The sequence below is a fragment of the Schistocerca serialis genome, chromosome 11 (genome assembly GCF_023864345.2).
Source record: "Schistocerca serialis cubense isolate TAMUIC-IGC-003099 chromosome 11, iqSchSeri2.2, whole genome shotgun sequence".
Classification (NCBI taxonomy): Eukaryota; Metazoa; Arthropoda; class Insecta; order Orthoptera; family Acrididae; genus Schistocerca; species Schistocerca serialis.
This window is the reverse complement of record NC_064648.1, coordinates 192,827,595-192,849,924: the sequence shown is the minus strand read 5'-3', so window position 1 is coordinate 192,849,924 and position 22,330 is coordinate 192,827,595. Positions and strand designations below refer to the sequence as shown.

Sequence of the window (22,330 nt, the reverse complement as noted above, 5' to 3'; positions counted from 1 at the left end):
GCTCACATATTCCCACACACAGGCACACACCGTCCCGACATGTAACCGACTGCTCACATATTCCCACACACAGGCACACACCATCCTGACACGTAACCTACTGCTCACATATTCCCACACACAGGCACACACCATCCCGACACGTAACCAACTGCTCATATATTCCCACTCACTGGCACACACCGTCCCGACACATAACTGGCTGCTCACATATTCCCACACACAGGCACATACCGTACCGGCACGTAACCCACAGCTCACATATTCCCACACACAGGCACACACCGTCCCGACACATAACCGACTGCTCACATATTGCCACACACAGGAACTCATCGTCCCGACACGTAACCAACTGTTCACATATTCCCACACACAGGCACACACCATCCCGACGCGTAACCGACTGCTCACATATTCCCACACACAGGCACACACCGTCACGACACGTAACCGACTGCCCACATATTCCCACACATCGGCACACACCATCCCGACACGTAACCGACTGCTCACATATTTCCACACACAGGCACACACCGTCCCGACACGTAACCGACTGCTCACATATTCCCACACACAGGCACACACCGTCCCGACACGTAACCTACTGCTCACATATTCCCACACACAGGCACACACCGTCCCGACACGTAACCGACTGCTCACATATTCCCACCCCCTGGCACACAATGTCCCGCCACGTAACCGACGGTTCACATATTCCCACACACCTACCCCATCACGTAACCGAACTGCACACATATTCCCACACACCGGCACACACCATCCCGTCTCGTAACCGTCTGCTCACTTATTCCCACACATAGGCACACACCTTCCTGACACGTAACCGACTGCTCACATATTCCCTCACACAGGCACACACCGTCCCGACACGTAACCGACTGCTCACATATTCCCACACATCGGCACACACCGCCCCGACACGTAACCGACTGCTCACATATTCCCACACACCAGCACACACCGTCCCGACACATAACCGACTGCTCACATAATCGCACACACCGGCACACACCATCCCGACACGTAACCGACTGCTCACATATTCCCACACACCGGCACACACCGTCCCGACACGTAACCGACTGCTCACAGATTCCCACACAGGCACACACCGTCCCGTCACGTAACCGGCTGCTCACATATTCCCTCACACCGACCCGACGCGTAACTAACTGCTCACATATTCCCACACACCGGCACACACCGTCCCAACACGTAACTGACTGCTCACATATTCGCACACACGGGCACACAAGGTCCCGACACGTGACCGACTGCTCACATATTCCCACACACAGGCAAACACCGTCCCGACATGTAACCAACTGCTCACATATTCCCACACACAGGCACACACCGTCCCGACACGTAACCGACTGCTCACATATTCCCACACACAGGCACACACCGTCCCGACACGTAACCCACTGCTCACATATTCCCACACACAGGCACACACCGTCCCGACACGTAACCGACTGCTCACATATTCCCACACACAGGCACACACCGTCCCGGCACGTAACCAACTGCTCACATATTCCCACACACAGGCACACACCATCCCGACACGTAACCAACTGCTCATATATTCCCACACACTGGCACACACCATCCCGACACGTAACTGACTGCTCACATATTCCCACACACAGGCACACACCGTCCCGACACGTAACCCATTGCTCACATATTCCCACACACAGGCACACACCGTCCCGACACGTAACCGTCTGCTCACATATTGCCACACACAGGCACACATCGTCCCGACACGTAACCAACTGTTCACATATTCCCACACACAGGCACACACCATCCAGACACGTAACCGACTGCTCACATATTCCCACACACAGGCACACACCGTTTCGGCACGTAACCGACTGCTCACATATTCCCACACACGGGCACACACCGTTCCGACACGTTACCATCTGCTCACATATTCCCACACACCGGCACACACCGTCACGATATGTAACCGACTGCTCACATATTCCCACACATAGGCACACACCGACCCGACACGTAACCGACTGCCCACATATTCCCACGCACTGGTACACACCGTCCCGACACGTAACCGACTGCTCACATATTCCCACACACAGGCACACACCGTCACGACACGTAACCGACTGCTCACATATTCCCACACACCGGCACACACCGTCCCGACATGTAACCGACTGCTCACATATTCCCACACACAGGCACACACCGTCCCGACACGTAACCGACTGCTCACGTATTCCCACACACAGGCACACACCGTCCCGACACGTAACCGACTGCTCTCATATTCCCACACACAGGCACACACCGTCCTGACACGTAACCGACTGCTGACATATTCTTACACACAGGCACATACCGTCCTGACACGTAACCGACTGCTCACATATTCCCACACACAGGCACACACCGTCCCAAAACGTAACCGACATCTCACATATTCCCACACACAGGCGCACACCGTCCCGACACGTAACCGACTGCTCACATATTCCCACACATCGGCACACACCGTCCCGACACGTAACCGACTGCTCACATATTCCCACACACCGGCACACACTGTCCCGACACGTAACCGACTGCTCACATATTCCCACACACCGGCTCACACCATCCCGACACGTAACCGACTGCTCGTTTGCAGACCACATCAGTCCAGCACGGACCACAGCTCCACTGCCAGTGCTGCCAACACTGCTGACCGTGCCACGTATCTCGCAGTTGCAGCAGCCAGCTGCTCCACCTCCAGCATCGTCATCTCTACGTCTGGGTTCGGAAGCAGCTTCCCGGCATCCCCCACCTACTCCAGCAACAACAGACCGACACCCACAAGCTGTGCCACAGTTGTTACCGCACTGGCTCCGTCTGCATTTGCCTGAACCCACCTGCTAAAGGTAGGAAAAGTAAGAAATGGCATTCAAAATCTTGTCCCACTGCACAGTCAATATCCTCTGACACCGCAGCCTCAAACGATGCCAGTAACCCACCTAAGAGAGGTACCCCACCTATCTGTGACACCCTCCCACATTTGCCCCCCCCCCCCCCCCCACAACCGAACCTATGCGGTCAAATCCCATCCCAGCCCACACGTCTCCTACATCACATTCCTTAATCCTCTCACACTCTGATTTCGGATTCCCCAGTGCTAAAACACTTTTCCTCAAAAACAAAAAAAACAAAGATATTCCCAGACAACATATCACAACTCATACCCTGCAAAGACTCGGTAATCGTAAAATCCACCGATTCTGATTCCCAGACCCGCCTCCTGCAATGTCTACCAGCCATCACCTTAGGTCCACATGCCTCCCTCCTCAAAAACAGTCCACTGTGACCGAGCTGACCCCGACGCCCCAGCTCCTGCTGACCCATGTTTGCGATTGACGGTGGTGGACCCCGAGATCACTGTGGGGGCAGTTGTGTGGAAGCCGAGTCCAAATCCTGACACGCAGATCCAAAAAGCCCACGTAATTGTTACAATTCTGGCCCTATATTCCTCATTCGCATCTTTTCTGATGACTCCTCAACCGTAGATCGCCACCTTCGGACTGCGGTGCTCGTCTCTTACCAGAACACAAAGTAGAGCCTTCCTCATACCTAGTGAGAGACTGTCATTACCACAGATCCATCATCTACAATGATCATTTAACTCCCAACTGCGAAAACCCTCCTACGTGTTCCCACTTGCCCTATTGGTTGGGGAATTGTAGGACGCCCCTAGATAGGTCAGGGGTGCTCTACACAAAGGAAGCGGCTACTCGGGTAGCAGAGTAATTGCGGCGTGCACAGGGTTTTTTATTTTAGGATAGGCAGCAGTGCGAGGTGTCCCGATGAACACTCCAGCTATCAAGATATTAGCAGTAAATTTTCAGAGTGTTCGGAATAAAGTTCCCGAATTTACTGCCCTCCAGGAAGCGTGTGGCGCGCAAATTATTCTCGGGACTGAGACCTGGCTGAACCCTGAGATAGGAAGTTCTGAAATATTTAGTGAGGGTTGGAATGTGTATCGGAAAGACAGATTAGACAGCGTAGGAGGTGGTGTCTTCATTCCAGTTGACAAAAATATTGTGTCTACTGAGGTCAAAGTAGAGTGTGATTGTGAAGTTATGTGGACACGTCTAACAGAGCAAGGAGAAATAAAGTTAATTGTCGGGTGTTATTACCGGCCACGAGGTTCCACCGTGACAGTTCTAGAATCATTCAGAGGTAGTCTACACTCTGTATCGCAGAAGTACGTGGATCGTGCTATATTAGTCGGAGGCGACTTCAACCTATCTAGTATATAGACTGGGATGTCTATGGATTCATTACAGGTGGTACAGACAAGCTGTGGTGTGAATTACTTTGGAACACATTATCCGAAAACTGTCATGAGCAGCTAAATCGACAGCCAATGCGTAATGGAAATATTTTAGATCTGGTAGCCACGAACAGACCAGACATCATCGATGGTGTCAGTGTTGAGACAGGGGTTAATGATCCTGATGTTGTCATTACGACTATGGTTACGATAGTTAAAAAGTCGGTCAAGAAGGGTAGGAGAGTGTTCTTACTAGAAAGTGCGGATAAGCAGTTGTTAGCATCCCACTTAGTAAATGAATCGACTTCATTTACTTCCGGTACGATGGACGTGGAAGAATTATGGGCAAATTTTAAACACATTGTAAATCACACATTGGACAAATATGTGCGGAAAAAGTGGGTTACGGGCGGAAAAGACCCACCTTGGTTTAACAGTGCAATTGGGAGAATGCTCAGGAAGCAAAGACAGTTGCACTCGCGGTACAAGAAAGATCGGGAGAATGATGACAGGCAAAAGTTAGTGGAGATTCGTGTTGCTGTAAAAAGAGCGATGCGCAAAGCATACAACCACTACCACCGTTGTACCTTAGCAAAAGATCTTGCTGAAAACACAAGGAAATTCTGGTCTTACGTAAAATCGGTAAGCGGGTCGAAGGCTTCCGTCCAGTCACTCACTGATCAGTCTGGCCTGGCAACGGAAGACAGCAAAACGAAAGCTGAAATTTTAAATTTAGCATTTGAGAAATCTTTCATGCAGGAGGATCGTACAAACATACCGCCGTTCGAGTCTCGTACAGATTCCCGTATGGAGGACATAGTGATAGACATCTGTGGGGTTGTGAAGCAGCTGAATGGGTTGAAAATAAATAAATCGCCAGGTCCTGATGGGATTCCAGTTCGGTTTTACAGAGAGTACGCTACTGCATTGGCTCCTTACTTAGCTTGCATTTATCGCGAATCTCTTGCCCAACGTAAAGCCCCGAGCGACTGGAAAAAAGCTCAGGTGAGGCCTGTATATAAGGAGGGCAGAAGGATGGATCCTCAAAATTACAGACCAATATCCTTAACATTAGTTTGTTGCAGGATTCTCGAACATATTCTCAGTTCGAATATACTGAATTTGCTGTCCATGCATCAGCACGGCTTTAGAAAGCATCGCTCCTGCGAAACGCAACTCGCCCTTTTTTCACACGATATCTTGTGAACCCTGGATGAAGGGTATCAGACAGATGCCATATTCCTTGACTTCCGGAAAGCGTTTGACTCGGTGCCCCACTGCAGACTCCTAACTAAGGTACGAGCATATGGGACTGGTTCCCAAATATGAGAGTGGCTCGAAGACTTCTTAAGTAATAGAACCCAGTACATTGCCCTCGATGGTGAGTGTTCATCAGGGGTGAGGGCATCATCTGGAGTGGCCCAGCGAAGTGTAGTAGCCGGCCAAAGTGGTCGTGCGGTTAAAGGCGCTGCAGTCTGGAACCGCAAGACCGCTACGGTCGCAGGTTCGAATCCTGCCTCGGGCATGGATGTTTGTGATGTCCTTAGGTTAGTTAGGTTTAACTAGTTCTAAGTTCTAGGGGACTAATGACCTCAGCAGTTGAGTCCCATAGTGCTCAGAGCCATTTTGAAGTGTGGTAGGTCTGCTGTTGTTTTCTATCTACATAAATGATCTTTTGGATAGGGTGGATAGCAATGTGCGCCTGTTTGCTGATGATGCTGTGCTGTACGGGAAGGTGTCGTCGTTGAGTGACTGTAGGAGGATACTAGATGACTTGGACAGGATTTGTGATTGGTGTAAAGAATGGCAGCTAACTCTAAATATAGATAAGTGTAAATTAATGCAGATGAATAGGAAAAAGAATGCTGTAATGTTTGGATACTCCATTAGTAGTGTAGCGCTCGACACAGTCACGTCGATTAAATATTTGTGCGTAACATTGCAGAGAGATATGAAGTGGGACGAGCATGTAATGGCAGTTGTGGGGAAGGCGGATAGTCGTCTTCGGTTCATTGGTAGAATTTTGGGAAGATGTGGTTCATCTGTAAAGGGGACCGCTTATAAAACACTAATACGACCTATTCTCGAGTACTGCTCGAGCGTTTGGGATCCCTATCAGGTCGGATTGGGGGAGGACATAGAAGCAATTCAGAGGCGGGCTGCTGGATTTGTTACTGGTAGGTTTGATCATCACGCGAGTGTTACGGAAATGCTTCAGGAACTCGGGTGGGAGTCTCTGGAGGAAAGGAGGCGTTCTTTTCGTGAATCGCTACTGAGGAAATTTAGAGGACCAGCATTTGAGGCTGACTGCAGTACAGTTTTACTGCCGCCAACTTACATTTCGCTGAAAGACCACAAAGATAAGGTAAGAGAGATTAGGGCTTGTACAGAGGCATATAGGCAGTCATTTTTCCCTCGTTCTGTTTGGAACAGGGAGAGAAGATGGTAGTTGTGGAACGAGGTACCCTCCGCCACGCACCGTATGGTGGATTGCGGAGTATGTATGTAGATGTAGAATATAATAGTGCTTATTAGTCATTATTTTTGTACATACAGCATTCTCTTTTATTTGCTGTTACACTTGCCAGTAGCAACAGTAGCGTCATTGAGAGTAACAACAGTTCGTTGTCGGTGGCTACAGAGATGGCAACTGAATTTTATACAGTAACTCTGTGTAATGATGTTGCTCATGTATAATACACTTTACTAAATGTAGGAGATTCGTTTTGAGCTCTACGGTAATCACCAATCAATTCAGACCTTCTTCTGTACAGCTGTAATAAGAACGTGGCTGTGAAATGTGAACCAGCTACACATCCCTCTAAGAGTCAAGCGGCAACTAACAAATAAACTGAACTGCCTTTCAAAATCTGCACTGAAAGCCAGAGCAGTGGTGCATGTACACACAAAGCACACAGCTGTGTTTTATTTCACTTGTGCATTCCTAAAATCTGGTTCCCATAGAGTTACTCAGATCTACAAATAATGCAGCGTTTCTGGACGCGTGTAGCATACAGCACTTCGCCATGCACTAATACAAGAGAGTATGACCTGATAGTTGTACCCATAAATGTGCGCCATGTCACACAGTCTTCATGCAGGCCACATATGTTGTGATTTGGTAGTACAGAGGTGTTGTTGTTGTGATCTTCAGTCCAAAGACTGGTTTGAGGCAACTGTCCGTGCTACTCCATCCTGTGCAAACCTTTTCATCTCAGAGTAACTGCTGCAACCGACGTCCTCCTGCATTCATCTCTTGGTCTCGATCTACAATTTTTACCCTCCTCGCTTCCCTCCAGTACTAAGTAGGAGATCGTCGATCCCTCAGAATGTTCCTACCGACTTGCCTCTTCTTCTAGCCAAGTTGTGCCACAAAGCTACAGCCCTGTCTCACTCCCTTCTCAATCACTGCTGCCCTCTCATGCCCCTCGACTCCTATAACTGCCATCTGGTTTCTGTACAAATTGTAAATACCCTTTCGCTCCCTGTATTTATCGTGAGAATTTGAAAGAGCTTGTTCCAGTCAGCATTGTCAAAAGCTCTCTGTGCCTACGAATGTTATAAATGTAGGTTTACCGTTACTTAACCTAGCTTCTAAGATAAGTAGTAGGGTCAGAATTGGCTCGCGTGTTCCTACATTTGAACAGAACCCAAACTGACCGTCCTGAGGTCATCTTCTACCAGTTTCTTCATTTGTCTCTTTTGCAATGGTGACTTATTAAAACGATAGTTTGGTGGTTCACCCACCTGTCAGCACCTGCTTTCTGTGGATATGGAGTTGTTATATTCTTCTTGAAGCCCGAGGATACTTCGCCTGTCTCATACACCTTGCTCACCAGATGGCAGAGTTTTGTCACGGCTGGCTCTCCCAAGGGCATCAGTAGCTCTAATGGAATGTTGTCTACTTGCGGTGCCTTGTTTCTACTTAGGTGTTTCAGTGCTCTCACCAATTCTTCACACAGTGTCATATCTCCTACCTCATCTTCATCTACGTCCTCTTCCATTTCCATAATAATGCCCCCCAGTACATCGCCCTTGTACAGACCCTCTATATACTCCTTCCACCATTCTGTTTTCCCTTCTTTGCTTAGAACTGGGTTTCCATCTGAGATCTTGATATTCATGCAAGTGGTTCTCCTTTCTCCAAAGGTCTCTTTAATTTTCCTGTAGGCAGTATCTATCTTACCCCTAGTGAGATAAGCCTCTACATCCTTACATTTGTCCTCTAGCCATCCTGCTTAGCCATTTTGCACTTCCTGTCAATCTCATTTTTGAGACTTTTGTATTCCCTTTTGCCTGCTTCATTTACTGCGTTTTTATATTTTCTCCTTTCATCAATTAAATTCAATATTTCTTCTGTTACCCAAGGATTTCTACTAGCCCTAGTCTTTTTTTACCTACTTGATCCTCTCCTGCCTTCACTATTTCATCCCTCAAAGCTACCCATTCTCCTTCTACTCTATTCCATTCCCCTTTTATTGTCCTCTAATGCTCTCTCTGAAACACTCTACAACCTCTGATTTTTTCAGATTATCCAGGTCCCAACTCCTGAAATTCCTACCATTTTGTAATTTCTTCATTTTTAATATATAGTCCATAACCAGTAAATTGTGTACAGAGTCCACATCTGCCCGTGGAATATGTCATAGAAATTAAAACCTGTTTCCCAAATCTGTCTTACTATCATACAGGGTGTTACAAAAAGGTACGGCCAAACTTTCAGGAAACGTTCCTCACACACAAAGAAAGAATATATGTTATGTGGACTTGTGTCTGGAAACGCTTACTTTCCATGATAGAGCTCATTTTATTACTTCTCTTCAAATCACATTAATCGTGGAATGGAAACACACAGCAACAGATCGTACCAGTGTGACTTCAAACGCTTTGTTACAGGAAATGTTCAAAATGTCCTCCGTTAGCGAGGATACGTGCATCCACCCTCCGTCGCACGGAATCCCTGATGCGCTGATGCAGCCCTGGAGAATGGCGTATTGTATCACAGCCGTCCACAATACGAGCACGAAGAGTCTCTACATTTGGTACCGGGGTTGCGTAGACAAGAGCTTTCAAATGCCCCCATAAATGAAAGTCGAGAGGGTTGAGGTCAGGAGAGCGTGGAGGCCACGGAATTGGTCCGCCTCTACCAATCCGTCGGTCACCGAATCTGTTGTTGAGAAGCGTACGAACACTTCGACTGAAATGTGCAGGAGCTCCATCGTGCACGAACCACATGTTGTGTCGTACTTGTAAAGGCACATGTTCTAGCAGCACAGGTAGAGTATCCCGTATGAAATCATAACTGCTCCATTGAGCGTAGGTGGAAGAACGTGGGGCCCAATCGAGACATCACCGACAATACCTGTCCAAACGTTCACAGAAAATCTTTGTCGATGACGTAATTGCACAATTGTGTGCGGATTCTTGTCAGCCCACAGATGTTGATTGTGAAAATTTACAATTTGATCACGTCGGAATGAAGCCTTATCCGTAAAGAGAACATTTGCACTGAAATGAGGATTGACACATTGTCGGATGAACCATTCGCAGAAGTGTACCCGTGGAGGCCAATCAGCTGCTGATAGTGCCTGCACACGCTGTACACGCTACGGAAACAACGGGTTCTCCCGTAGCACTCTCCGTACAGTCACGTGGTCAACGTTACCTTGTACAGCAGAAACTTCTCTGGCGCTGACATTAGGGTTATCGTCAACTGCACGAAGAATTGCCTCGTCCGTTGCAGGTGTCCTCGCCGTTCTAGGTCTTCCCCAGTCGCGAGTCATAGGCTGGAATGTTCCGTGCTCCCTAAGACGTCGATCGATTGCTTCGAACGTCTTCCTGTCGGGACACCTTCGTTCTGGAAATCTGTCTCGATACAAACGTACCGCGCCACGGCTATTGGCCCATGCTAATCCGTACATCAAATGGGCATCTGCCAACTCCGCATTTGTAAACATTGCACTGACTGCAAAACCACGTTCGTGATGAACACTAACCTGTTGATGCTACGTACTGATGTGCTCGATGCTAGTACTGTAGAGCAATGAGTCGCATGTCAACACAAGCACCCAAGTCAACATTACCTTCCTTCAGTTGGGCCAACTGGCGGTGTGTCGACCAAGTGCAGTGCATACTGACGAAACTAAAATGAGCTCTAACGTGGAAATTAAGCGTTTCCGGACACATGTCCACATAACATCTTTTCTTTATTTGTGTGTGAGGAATGTTTCCTGAAAGTTTGGTCCTACCTTTTTGTAATGCCCTGTATAATCAATCTGAAATCTTTTGGTGTCTCCAGGTCTCTTCCACACATACAACCTTCTTTCATGATTCTTAAACCTCCATATTCACCTACTACTTTTCCTTCTCCTCCTCTTCCTACTACTGAATTCCAGTCCCCAATGAGTATTAAATTTTTTTCTCCCTTAACTATGTGAATAATTTCTTTTATCTCATCATACATTTCTTCAATGCATCATGTGCAGAGCTAGTTCGCATATAAACCTGTACTACTGTGCAAAAGCATTAACCCTGCTGTTTGTAGTAGCTTATCCGCATTCCTAATTTTTATTCATTATTAAACCTACCCCTGCATTACCCCTATCTGATTTTGTGTTTATGACCCTGTATTCACCTGACCAGAAGTTCAGTTTCTCCTGCCAATCAACTAACTAATTCCCATTATATCTAACGTTAACCTATCCATTTCCATTTTTAAATTTTCCAACCTATCTGCCCAGTTAAGGGATCTGACATTCAACGCTCCAATCCATAAAACTCTTGTTCTGTTTCTCCTGATAATGATGTTCTCCTGAGCAGTCCCTGATCGGAAATCCAATTGAGGAAGTATTATACCTCTGTAGTGTTTTACCCGAGAGGATGTCATCATTATTTAACCATACAGGAAAGCTGTATGCTCCCAGGAAAACTTATGGCTGTAGTTTCCCCTTGCTTTCAGCTGTTTGCAGTACAAGCACAGAAAGACCATTTTGCGTGATGTTACAAGGCCAGTTCAGTCAATTGCCCAGGCTGTTGCCCATTGCAACTACTGAAAAGGCTACTGTTCTTCTTCAGGAACCACACGTTTGTCTGACATCTCAACAGATACCCCTCTGTTGCGTGTTGTGGGTGCACCTACAGTATGGTTTTCTGCATCTGTATCACGCAAGCCTTCCCACTAACGGCAAGGTCCAAGGTTCGGGGGGGGGGGGGGGGGGGGGGGTAGTAGTGCAGAGCTGAGCTACATAATTACAATAGCTGACAGCAGTCATTTTGAACACAGCCGAGGGTCATGTGAAAACACTCACATTCAGTTCTCTCAGGAAGTAATAAGGATTTAGTTTATTTCCAAGACAGCAATCAAATTTTGTTTAAATAGTGTGCATATGGGTAACACACACAGTTTATTGATGTGCTAAAGTGGTCTTGCTCTATGCCTTCTAATTGATTTCACAAACTGATGCCAGATATTTTATGAAACTGCCCACATTACCATTCTCATTTTGTTTCAAGGTATCTGCGCAAGTAGTTGCGCTGCACGAAAATAGCAATCTTCAGTCTCCTTAGATTTTGTTGGTGTGGAAGATGTGGGTGTAGCACATCCTCCTGATTCCATGTTGTTTGTGGTGGCCATAGCTGTTCCACTATTCAGTCTGATTCACCCAGAAGCCTCCATGTCATTTCCTTCTGCAGCACTATTGGTGGAAGCAGCTACAGCATCACTTTCTTGTCACGAGGTTGCATCTCTCTCAAATGTACAAAATAATGATTTAGACGTAGGAGGTCAGATTAGCAAAGGATGGTAAAGGAAGTAAGGCCTTGCACTTTGAAAGGAACCACCCCGGCATTTCGTTGAAGTGAATTAGAGAAATAATGGAACATCTAAAATGGGATGCCTGGACGCGGGTTTGAAGCACTGTCTTTCTGAATACGATTCCATTGTGCTATCCACTGCTCCACCTCGTTCAGCATAATTTAGATGTAGTAGCCTGTTTGGTGTTGTGGGTAGTGAAGAAAAAAAATTAGTTACGTAGTATCTGCACGTCACAATAAATGCACACATAAAGTTCTGATATCTATGGTTCAATAACTTGTAGCTGCAGCAGTAGATTTAGCAGTAATACTAGCAGTTGCAAAAATTGCATCCCTGTAAATTATATTTAGCCTTAACAGCAATAAACTAAGATACTGAGATGTTTAATTGAATTGAGTAATCTGTTCATTCCTGCTGCTGGTAATTATGAAAATCAGTGCTCAAACATACTGCCATCAATTAAAGATTGTATTTACTTAGTAGGTCACAAAGAGACATACACAAAGATGAAAACTTACCTGAGAAATACAGATACTGGGGCAGCAGAAGTGAAGAGACATACAAAGTTTTCACTTTGACACACTAAGTGCTGATTCAGATAGCAAGGTTGGATGGGATTTCTGGATGAATTATATTTTTACAGAATGACACTCCCATCTTGAATTAAGGTCATGAAGTATCACATTTATGTGTTACATACAAGCCTTGCAAAACACTAATTCCAAAAGCTGCAAAGAATCCACAACCTGAATGGTGCATAAATAACTGAAGAGCTCATGCATGCAATTAACTCGCAAAAACTGCGAGGGCAAAGCCGTTTCAGTAGGTTAAACATAGTGACTTATAAACTGGAATTATGTTAAATAATTGTTAATGAAGTTGAATTCCTATTTAGATGTAAGTAATGCTCTTTTTGAAATTAAAGTTGTGATGGTAGCGTACAGCCAGCGCAAACAGTTGAAAATAATTAGCACCTAATAGCACAAGTGCAAGAATTTATTTGGAGACTGCTGTAGGATACACTATCAAGTACTGTATGTGGGCTGTTTATAATGCAAAAGGTGAACGTTGAATCCTTACAGCATCTGTTCCACCTACACGTGTCGTACTATCTTCTCACTTGTGAAACTTTGCTCATCTATCCGATTGCACGATTGAAGGTTTTAAACACACATCCCCGTTCTACCACGAGGAAGCCGTTTTGCTAGCAAGTCCAAAGTTGGCAGCAGTGTAAGTCGAGATGCACTCCACTTTGCGGCACTGCAGTCGTGGCGTGTTTACCAGGGTGGTACAGCCTCGTATAAAGGGAAGTACGGCCATCGTATTCTGCTGCGTTCGCCGCCATCCACAGTTGGCTGAAATCACATCTTGTAACATTAGCAGCCGTTGTGGGCCCAAGCATTGTGTGTGAGGCATGGGCAGTGTTGTGTATTTTCAAAGTTCTAAGTAGAATACTGCCTCAGTGCTGTGCTTTTGGCTTTTTGTTCTGAGGCAGAAAGGGAGGTAAACTGTACAGAATTCCTTCTGAAGACAGAGATGCAACAAGGAGGAGAATATGACCGATGAAAACCAGCAGAGCCAACTGACAGCCCACATGACACTCTCGCTTCTGTATGGAAAGTACAGTTTTCATTCATTAGTGCAAATAATCTTAAGGTTTAACATTCGCTGTGTAACAGACTTGCTGTATTCCAACTCGCTTAGTGATCAGATTTGGTGTGTCATTACATGTGGTTCGTCTCAAACTGGTCACATTTGTTTGTGAAAGGTACGTTGTGTGCAAGCCCGGTGTTTTGGACAAACCATAGTGAAAGCTACACGTCTCTAGTTAATCTGTAATGTACTGACTGCTATAAAGACATATTTTTTGCAACACGAAAGGTGTAATAGGTAAATACGGTTTTTCGTTTCGTATTCAGTGTGTAGGCCCAATTGTTGAAGATGGGAAGTACAGTATTTGGATGTTTTAATGTATGTTGTTGGCTATGGCTGTGTGTACTTCAAAGATCAACTAACAGTGCCTCATTTTCAGTAAATTTTGTGAAAATAATTGGCGTGATAATGACGTACCTCTGTAAAGTACCTGTTACTTGCATTTAATAGTGTAGGCCTACCGTTTCGACAAACATTGAAATAAATAAAAAGAATAGCATAGTTGAATTGTATCGTCAGTCGTAACAGTACAGTATATTTATAATTAACTCTTTTAATACGGAATCTTGTATATCCAGCAGTCTCAGATACAAATACTACACCACGTGATCAAAAATATCGAGACACATGCCTGAAAATGACTTAAAAGTTCGTGGCGCCCTCCGTCAGTAATGCTAAAATTCAGTGTGGTGTTGGCCCACCCTTAGCCTTGATGACAGCTTCCACTCTCGCTTGCATACGTTCAATGAGGTGCTGGAAGTTTTCTCGGGGAATGGCAGCCCATTCTTCACGGAGTACTCCACTGAGGAGAGGTATCGATGTCGGTCGGTGAGGCCTGGCACGAAGTCCGCATTCCGAAACGTGCCAAAGATGTTCCCTAGGATTCAGGTCAGGACTCTGTGCAGGCCAGTCCATTACAGGGATGTTACTGTCAGGTAACCACTCTGCCACAGGCCGTGCATTACGAACGGGTGCCCGATCATGTTGAAAGATGCAATCACCATCCCCGAATTGCTCTTCAACAGTGGAAAGCAAGAAGGTGCTTAAAACATCAATGTAGGCCTGTGATAGTGTCACGCAAAACAAGGGGTGGAAGCCCACTCCATGGAAAACACGACCACAGCATATAACACCGCTGCCTCTGAATTTTGCTGTTGACACTACATATGCTGACAGATGATGTGCTCCAGGCATTCGAAATACCCACACTCTGCCTTCGGATCGCCACATTGTGTACCGTGATTTGTCTCTCCACACAACGTTCCTCTGCTGTTCAATCGTCCAATGTTTACACTCGTTGCACCGTGCGCTCAACCTTGAAATCCAGTATTTACTATCACAAACAGTCTTGATCACAATTTATTTATTACGGTGAATACTGATTGCTGGTAGTGATTTACCACCAGAAGGTGGTTCTTACTCATTGCTCTAAAGATGACCACAGTAGTGGTCGAAACCGGACACCGTAATAAATAAATCGTGATCGAGACTGTTTTTGATAGTAAATATTTGTAACACATTGACCACTGTTCACTCCTGTAATGTACTCAAAAGTAACTTGAAATCAAAGTTTCCCAAGTGTCATAGTACTTGCACTGAATTCTGATTCTGATGCAGTTTGGAATTCCTGCGTGACGGTTTGGACAGACGCTCTTCAACTGTCGGCGGTCTCTGCCAGTTGACACAAGAGGTCGACATGTACGCTTTTGTGCTGTACGTGTCCCTTCACGTTTCCACTTCACTGTCACATCGGAAACAGTGGCAGTAGGTGGCAGGACTATGCACCTAACATGAAAAACTGATATTTTTGGTGATGTCCGGATACTTTTGATCACACGGTGTAGGCAGGCGTAGACAACGTGTATCGTACAATATTTGTTGTTACACAGGAAACCCAAACCTAATGAAAATTAAACTTGAATGAAGATACATTCCCTAAAAGATGTTAGTCGTATCGTGTAAAATGAAATTTTTTCAGTTAGTTTGTAGATAGAATCTGAGTGTTACAATGTTTGTGTATAGCTACTGTACCTAACTCATAGGTCTCTGACTTCTTGCACTGTATGTAGTTAGGAGTAGCATGTACTGAGTTCTATTGATATTACAGATTCATATATTTTATATTATAAAATATAGTTATAATGTATAGTCTTGACATTTTTATATCGCTTAAATAACGAAGTTGGTAACTAAACTGACTGATAGTACTGTTTGTGTTTACCAGAATCACTTTACTCCAGACCAGTTTGAGCCGACAGAATTGGTGGAGTGGTAAAACGTAAACCAAATGCTGTGCCAACAATTTTTGGTGATCGTAAAGCTCCTGCCGAGAGGAAACCTGTTGGCCTACTAGAGAAACGGACTGAGGATACAGGTAACTCGAAAATAACGCTCACAGCTTCAATTGCCATATGCATACGTCATGCTTTCACTTGCTCCTGAATTATGACACTCTGAAAATCTCGTGTGACTGCTAACAGCACACATTTGTTGTTTTGATCAGTAGGACACACAGAATTTCCCTTCACAGCATTATGCTTGCAGAAAGTAGGCTTACTAGTATCGTAGTAATTGTCGTAGGAAACACTTTTGTCAGTTCAGTACAGTAAGCATATACCTTTTTAAAGTTGTTGTAAATGTGTTGCTTAGAGTTCCTTCTTTAGAAGTTATATTTTGTACACTCATTTTAACCCTGAGTTGTGTACAGAAGAAGACTGAAACATTTCATTTGCAACAGCTGTATATTTTTGAAACTGACATGTCCAGGGTCTGTTGATGGAGGGAACAAAATACTTCACCACAAGGTAATTTAGTGAACAGGACCACATCTCTCAGACACACAGTCCACTTGTATTGGTATCTGATGAAATATAAAGTAATGTAATTTCTCGTACCTTTGTGCTATATCGTTTCTACTGCTTGCCATTGGACACTGTATATACCGTATTTCTAATTTACAGTTAAATGTTATACACAAATGGGAAAACTGATGCTTTGATTTGTTGCCACAGCTGGTTAAAGTTTCCTTAAAAGCCTGTGGTGTTTCCCATACCATTTGTGTTTATGAGACTCTGTATACAGAGCTTTGCCTTTATTGGAGATATGTAGCACAATAGGTGCTAAGGTGTCCAATGTTGTGGTTAGGTCTGGTCGTGATTATTTAATCTTTTATTGTAAATAATAATTACTTGCACTGAAAGGTAATCTCCACTAAAGCCCACATCAGGAAGTAACACTTGCCTCACAGCTCTTGTAATTTAAGTATTCAGTTCTCACGTGCTGCGTTATTATTGAAGTGTTGTACAGAGAAGCTCTTTTACATTCTATTGCTGTCAGATTCCTGTGGTGCCTAGCAAAGTGCCTACAAATTTTTGGAAACACTATAGTACCGTTTGTTGAGAATTAAATATAATTGGTCAACTACAATTGCACTTTAGGATATGACATTACTTTACCATTTCATAGTATTAAGAGCATACTTGGAATATTACCACTCAGATTGACATAGACTTGCTTCAGTCCTTTGAAAGTAAGATTTTGGCATCTTACGAATCTTTAAATTACATACCACAGCCTACTGAGAAACAATTACTGGCTACCTAAAAACATATTACAGTATTAAATGATTTTTATGTTTGCAAATTGTAATATTGCAAATATGTGTTCCAGAGGTTGGAGAGCCTTCGAATGTGACCAATGACATCAGTCCTGCAGCGAAATTGGACACGACAGAAGATGAAGTCACCACCCTGAAGAACCTAGCTTCAGGCTGGAATTGAAGCTTTAAAGAGAAAACTCATCCTCTCTCAGAAAAGGGAGAGAGGAGTGTCTTTAGAAAAAGACAGCCTCTTTGCGAGTCTGCACGGTTTATTCGGTGCAGATCAGTTTGCAATATGAACAAAAGGGACACTTAAAGGTAGCAAATGGTCAGTGGAAAGGGCTAAAAATTAGACCACCTTGTAGTAGTAAGGGGTACAAAGTCCTGCTGGAAAATAAGTTACCATTTCCTTCAGATAGAACCCCAATATGTTCGCTACAGACCATAAAATTTAGACCTGGTGTGCCGAGGGAGCTCGTGAGTTTCCTGAAAGTCAAGCTTGCCCTCATGTTACCAGTGGAGATGCATCCTGTTCTCCTGATGGATGAGGTTAGTATCACTCACCATTGGAATGTGGTTGAGCATTGGCTGCACCATTGATAATGATACGACACCTCCACCAGATCTCGCCCTTGCAAAAACTATAGCTTCTAATGCATCAGTTGTTATGCTGGGTGGCATTACCTCAAGATGGAAACAAACAATAGGTTACCATTACACGGGCCATCTTTTTCCAGTTCTCACGCCAGACATTACTATAAGCTTTATTAGGGAATCATAGGCACTCATACAATGTTCGCTGCATCGCGTCAGTGATGGGAGGGCAAAATTGAGCTGTATGGCGAGAATTTGCAATTGTTGTCGAAAGGTTTTCAAAATTAGTTTCTGCCAGTGTCTTTCTGATCATAATAGGAAACTAATTTTCCTCACAGATACATCATACATTTTGAAAAACGAGGATTCACTTAATCAATGGGCAATCAGTCTTCTTCTGACAAAATGTTGTCGAGGGACGTGATCCGCCTTATAATGAGGTACATATAAATCGTGTATAACAGTGGCTTGAGGTAGACAGTGGTTTTAAGTCTTAAACTGGCGCCAAAACTGAGTGAGAAGCGTTTGATTCCAAACCATTACGAGAAAATGAAAGTTGGCTCGTCTACTGCCCTAATTAACAGCCAGACTGCAGCAGCCAGTGAGTATGCTGTCAAGACAGAGAAACTGCAGAAAAATACTTTAACCACAGCACGGTTGCTAAAGCACGTTTGTAAGTGGTCTTGCCTCATGACATCCAGAGCTCCAGTTATGCCTCTGAGTCGTTCTGATGAACAAACATACAGTGAGGCTGTCTGTCATCTTCAGGACACTCTGTGATTATTTGAAAATTTGAAAATTGGCCTGAACAGTGCCTGGAAACCAGTTCAGTGTGGTGTAGTTTTGACAGCTGGAGGTATTTTGGAATTCAGAACACATTCCTGAATGAGAAGAAATTTAAATTTTTGCTAATAACTAGATATAGACAAGATACCTTGAAAAATCTGTTAGCAATGCTCCACTTCAAAAATCCTGTACCAACGCTACTAGAAGTAAAATCGTCACTGAGGGCTATTACTCTTTCTCAGTTCTTTAATACTGCCACTGATATTGTGCTGAGGAAGTTGGTGAGCCACTTTGTGACATGGTGTGTGGTCACACTGTCAGGCAGGTTATGAAGTGTCATGCACTTTGCAAATTTTGCGAGGAGAGTCTAATAGCACCTGAAGAAAATATCTGTAAGCCTGTAAACGTGCTTTTACATCTAAAGTCCTTTATAGAGACCTCACTTATTGAGCCATCAAGTGAGGTTTTCAGTATATTTTAAATGGCAGAGATGTGTTTCAGAAGCAACAAGAAGAAATTACTCACAGGTGAATTGTTGCTCTCCGATGTAGCCACTGCCGTGCCTGCATCAGTGTAGGAGAAAGTAGTTTTCCCAGCCTGCCACAGTGTACAGGAGAAAATAATTCAGTTTCCTGGCAACAAGAATTCATCTGGTTCCAAGGGAGGGAAATAAAAGATATCAGGGTGTAGTGACACAAGGCAGTAGAAGCAGGCCATGACAAAGTTACTGCAGAAACTGTGATTTCCAAAAACACTCTTTAGTAAATGATTTGAAAAATTGACATTCAAACTTCATTTGGTTGCCATTTTCTCTTAAAGTGGTCTCATTTTTGTTTAAATCACAGTGATTTTTATAAATTTTTGTTCTATGTTTCTTTCTGAGTATGGAGTGTTTTTATTATCTCGTATATTATTTGGAAGTAAACTATGTCGCTCTCCAGGTTTCAGAATGATGCATATGTAAATAAAAACTTCATCCTTCGACCTGTGTACATATTTGACTTTTGTGCTTTGCCACCATCTTTGTTTCTTCCTTGTGCTTCATTTATGTCGTTTATTTTTTTCTCTGGATTTTAATAGCTTTTTATACATACGATTTATATTTTATATAATATTGTAGAGAGGAAAAAAGTATACATTCACTCAGTAAGAACATTAGCTTGTACTCTATACTCTTTTCTAGCCTCAGAATGAAATAGCACATATGCAAAATCTGCTGAAGAATACTTTTTGAAGAATACTTGTTTCCAAACACGGTAAAAAGTAAACGTCATTACAAGTAAATGTCGTGCATATTTTGTATTGTAACTGCTATTTTTATTTATTATCAAAATTTAGCATTTTATGCTGAAGACTGCGAATATGTGAATGGAAATGCAGTCAACTGGGGGAACTTTGCCCACTTTAGACCATTTTTTGAAAATACTGCCCACAAAAGATGTAACTTGTTGCAACACATGTTGTAGTTACAGTTACTGATCATTTTTGATAGTAAAAATATAGACAAATTGACTGTTTGCTGTAATATTTTAATATTCATACCGATAAAGTTGCTCTGCTATTCTGGCTAAGTTTATGTCAATCTTGAACAACACATTATTTTACCTACATAAAATACTCTGGGTAATTTTAAGCCATTCCAAAAGTAAATCGGTGGTTAATAAGAAGCCGAAATAAATTGTTCTATTTCAGTAATGCTTTGAAATTTAAAGATATTTATATAGACCTGTTATTAAGTTTTTAGGCTAAGGGATTGTAAATGTAAATATAACACATTCGTTAAGGATATTTTTGATAACACGTGTTACAGATAATAGTGCACACATTGTCTTCAAAGTAGAACAACACTTTCAGTAATACCATGTAGTAAATACATTCCGTCAAACATTTTCAGATATTTAGCGTAGATGTTCACTGCTATTATGGACCACGCCCCTTTCTGTTAACAGGTATTGGGCGAGATTCAGCTTTTCTGTTAATACACTGTCTTTACAGTACAAGACTCCACCTTAGCTTTGAAGCCAAAACCTATTTCTTTTCCCCTTTCTTGATCCTGCAATTGCAACTTATTTTAAATGAGATATACTTGCATTACATATCTGCTACAGTAACATTTCCAGCGTATGATTTACCTTCATACAGTGTAATGACATACACTCCTGGAAATTGAAATAAGAACACCGTGAATTCATTGTCCCAGGAAGGGGAAACTTTATTGACACATTACTGGGGTCAGATACATCACATGATCACACTGACAGAACCACAGGCACATAGACACAGGCAACAGAGCATGCACAATGTCGGCACTAGTACAGTGTATATCCACCTTTCGCAGCAATGCAGGCTGCTATTCTCCCATGGAGACTATCGTAGAGATGCTGGATGTAGTCCTGTGGAACGGCTTGCCATGCCATTTCCACCTGGCGCCTCAGTTGGACCAGCGTTCGTGCTGGACGTGCAGACCGCGTGAGACGACGCTTCATCCAGTCCCAAACATGCTCAATGGGGGACAGATCCGGAGATCTTGCTGGCCAGGGTAGTTGACTTACACCTTCTAGAGCACGTTGGGTGGCACGGGATACATGCGGACGTGCATTGTCCTGTTGGAACAGCAAGTTCCCTTGCCGGTCTAGGAATGGTAGAACGATGGGTTCGATGACGGTTTGGATGTACCGTGCACTATTCAGTGTCCCCTCGACGATCACCAGTGGTGTACGGCCAGTGTAGGAGATCGCTCCCCACACCATGATGCCGGGTGTTGGCCCTGTGTGCCTCGGTCGTATGCAGTCCTGATTGTGGCGCTCACCTGCACGGCGCCAAACACGCATACGACCATCATTGGCACCAAGGCAGAAGCGACTCTCATCGCTGAAGACGACACGTCTCCATTCGTCCCTCCATTCACGCCTGTCGCGACACCACTGGAGGCGGGCTGCACGATGTTGGGGCGTGAGCGGAAGACGGCCTAACGGTGTGCGGGACCGTAGCCCAGCTTCATGGAGACGGTTGCGAATGGTCCTCGCCGATACCCCAGGAGCAACAGTGTCCCTAATTTGCGTGGAAGTGGTGGTGCGGTCCCCTACGGCACTGCGTAGGATCCTACGGTCTTGGCGTGCATCCGTGTGTCGCTGCGGTCCGGTCCCAGGTCGACGGGCACGTGCACCTTCCACCGACCACTGGCGACAACATCGATGTACTGTGGAGACCTCACGCCCCACGTGTTGAGCAATTCGGCGGTACGTCCACCCGGCCTACCGCATGCCCACTATACGCCCTCGCTCAAAGTCCGTCAACTGCACATACGGTTCACGTCCATGCTGTCGCGGCATGCTACCTGTGTTAAAGACTGCGATGGAGCTCCGTATGCCACGGCAAACTGGCTGACACTGACGGCGGCGGTGCACAAATGCTGCGCAGCTAGCGCCATTCGACGGCCAACACCGCAGTTCCTGGTGTGTCCGCTGTGCCGTGCGTGTGATCATTGCTTGTACAGCCCTCTCGCAGTGTCCGGAGCAAGTATGGTGGGTCTGAC

At 44.6% G+C, this 22,330-nt stretch overlaps 2 long non-coding RNA genes across 2 annotated transcripts in view; one reads left to right on the top strand and one right to left on the bottom strand.

Annotated features, from left to right (window-relative positions):
- LOC126426714 (uncharacterized) overlaps positions 1–17,579 on the top strand; it is a 78,026-nt gene extending 60,447 nt beyond the window's left edge. The window contains exons 2-3 of the long non-coding RNA XR_007576397.1: positions 16,042–16,191; positions 17,487–17,579. This is a non-coding gene — a long non-coding RNA (uncharacterized LOC126426714). The remainder of the gene's footprint in view (positions 1–16,041; positions 16,192–17,486) is intronic.
- LOC126426715 (uncharacterized) overlaps positions 1–22,330 on the bottom strand; it is a 409,789-nt gene that overhangs the window by 26,518 nt on the left and 360,941 nt on the right. The gene's annotated exons all lie outside the window — the stretch shown is intronic.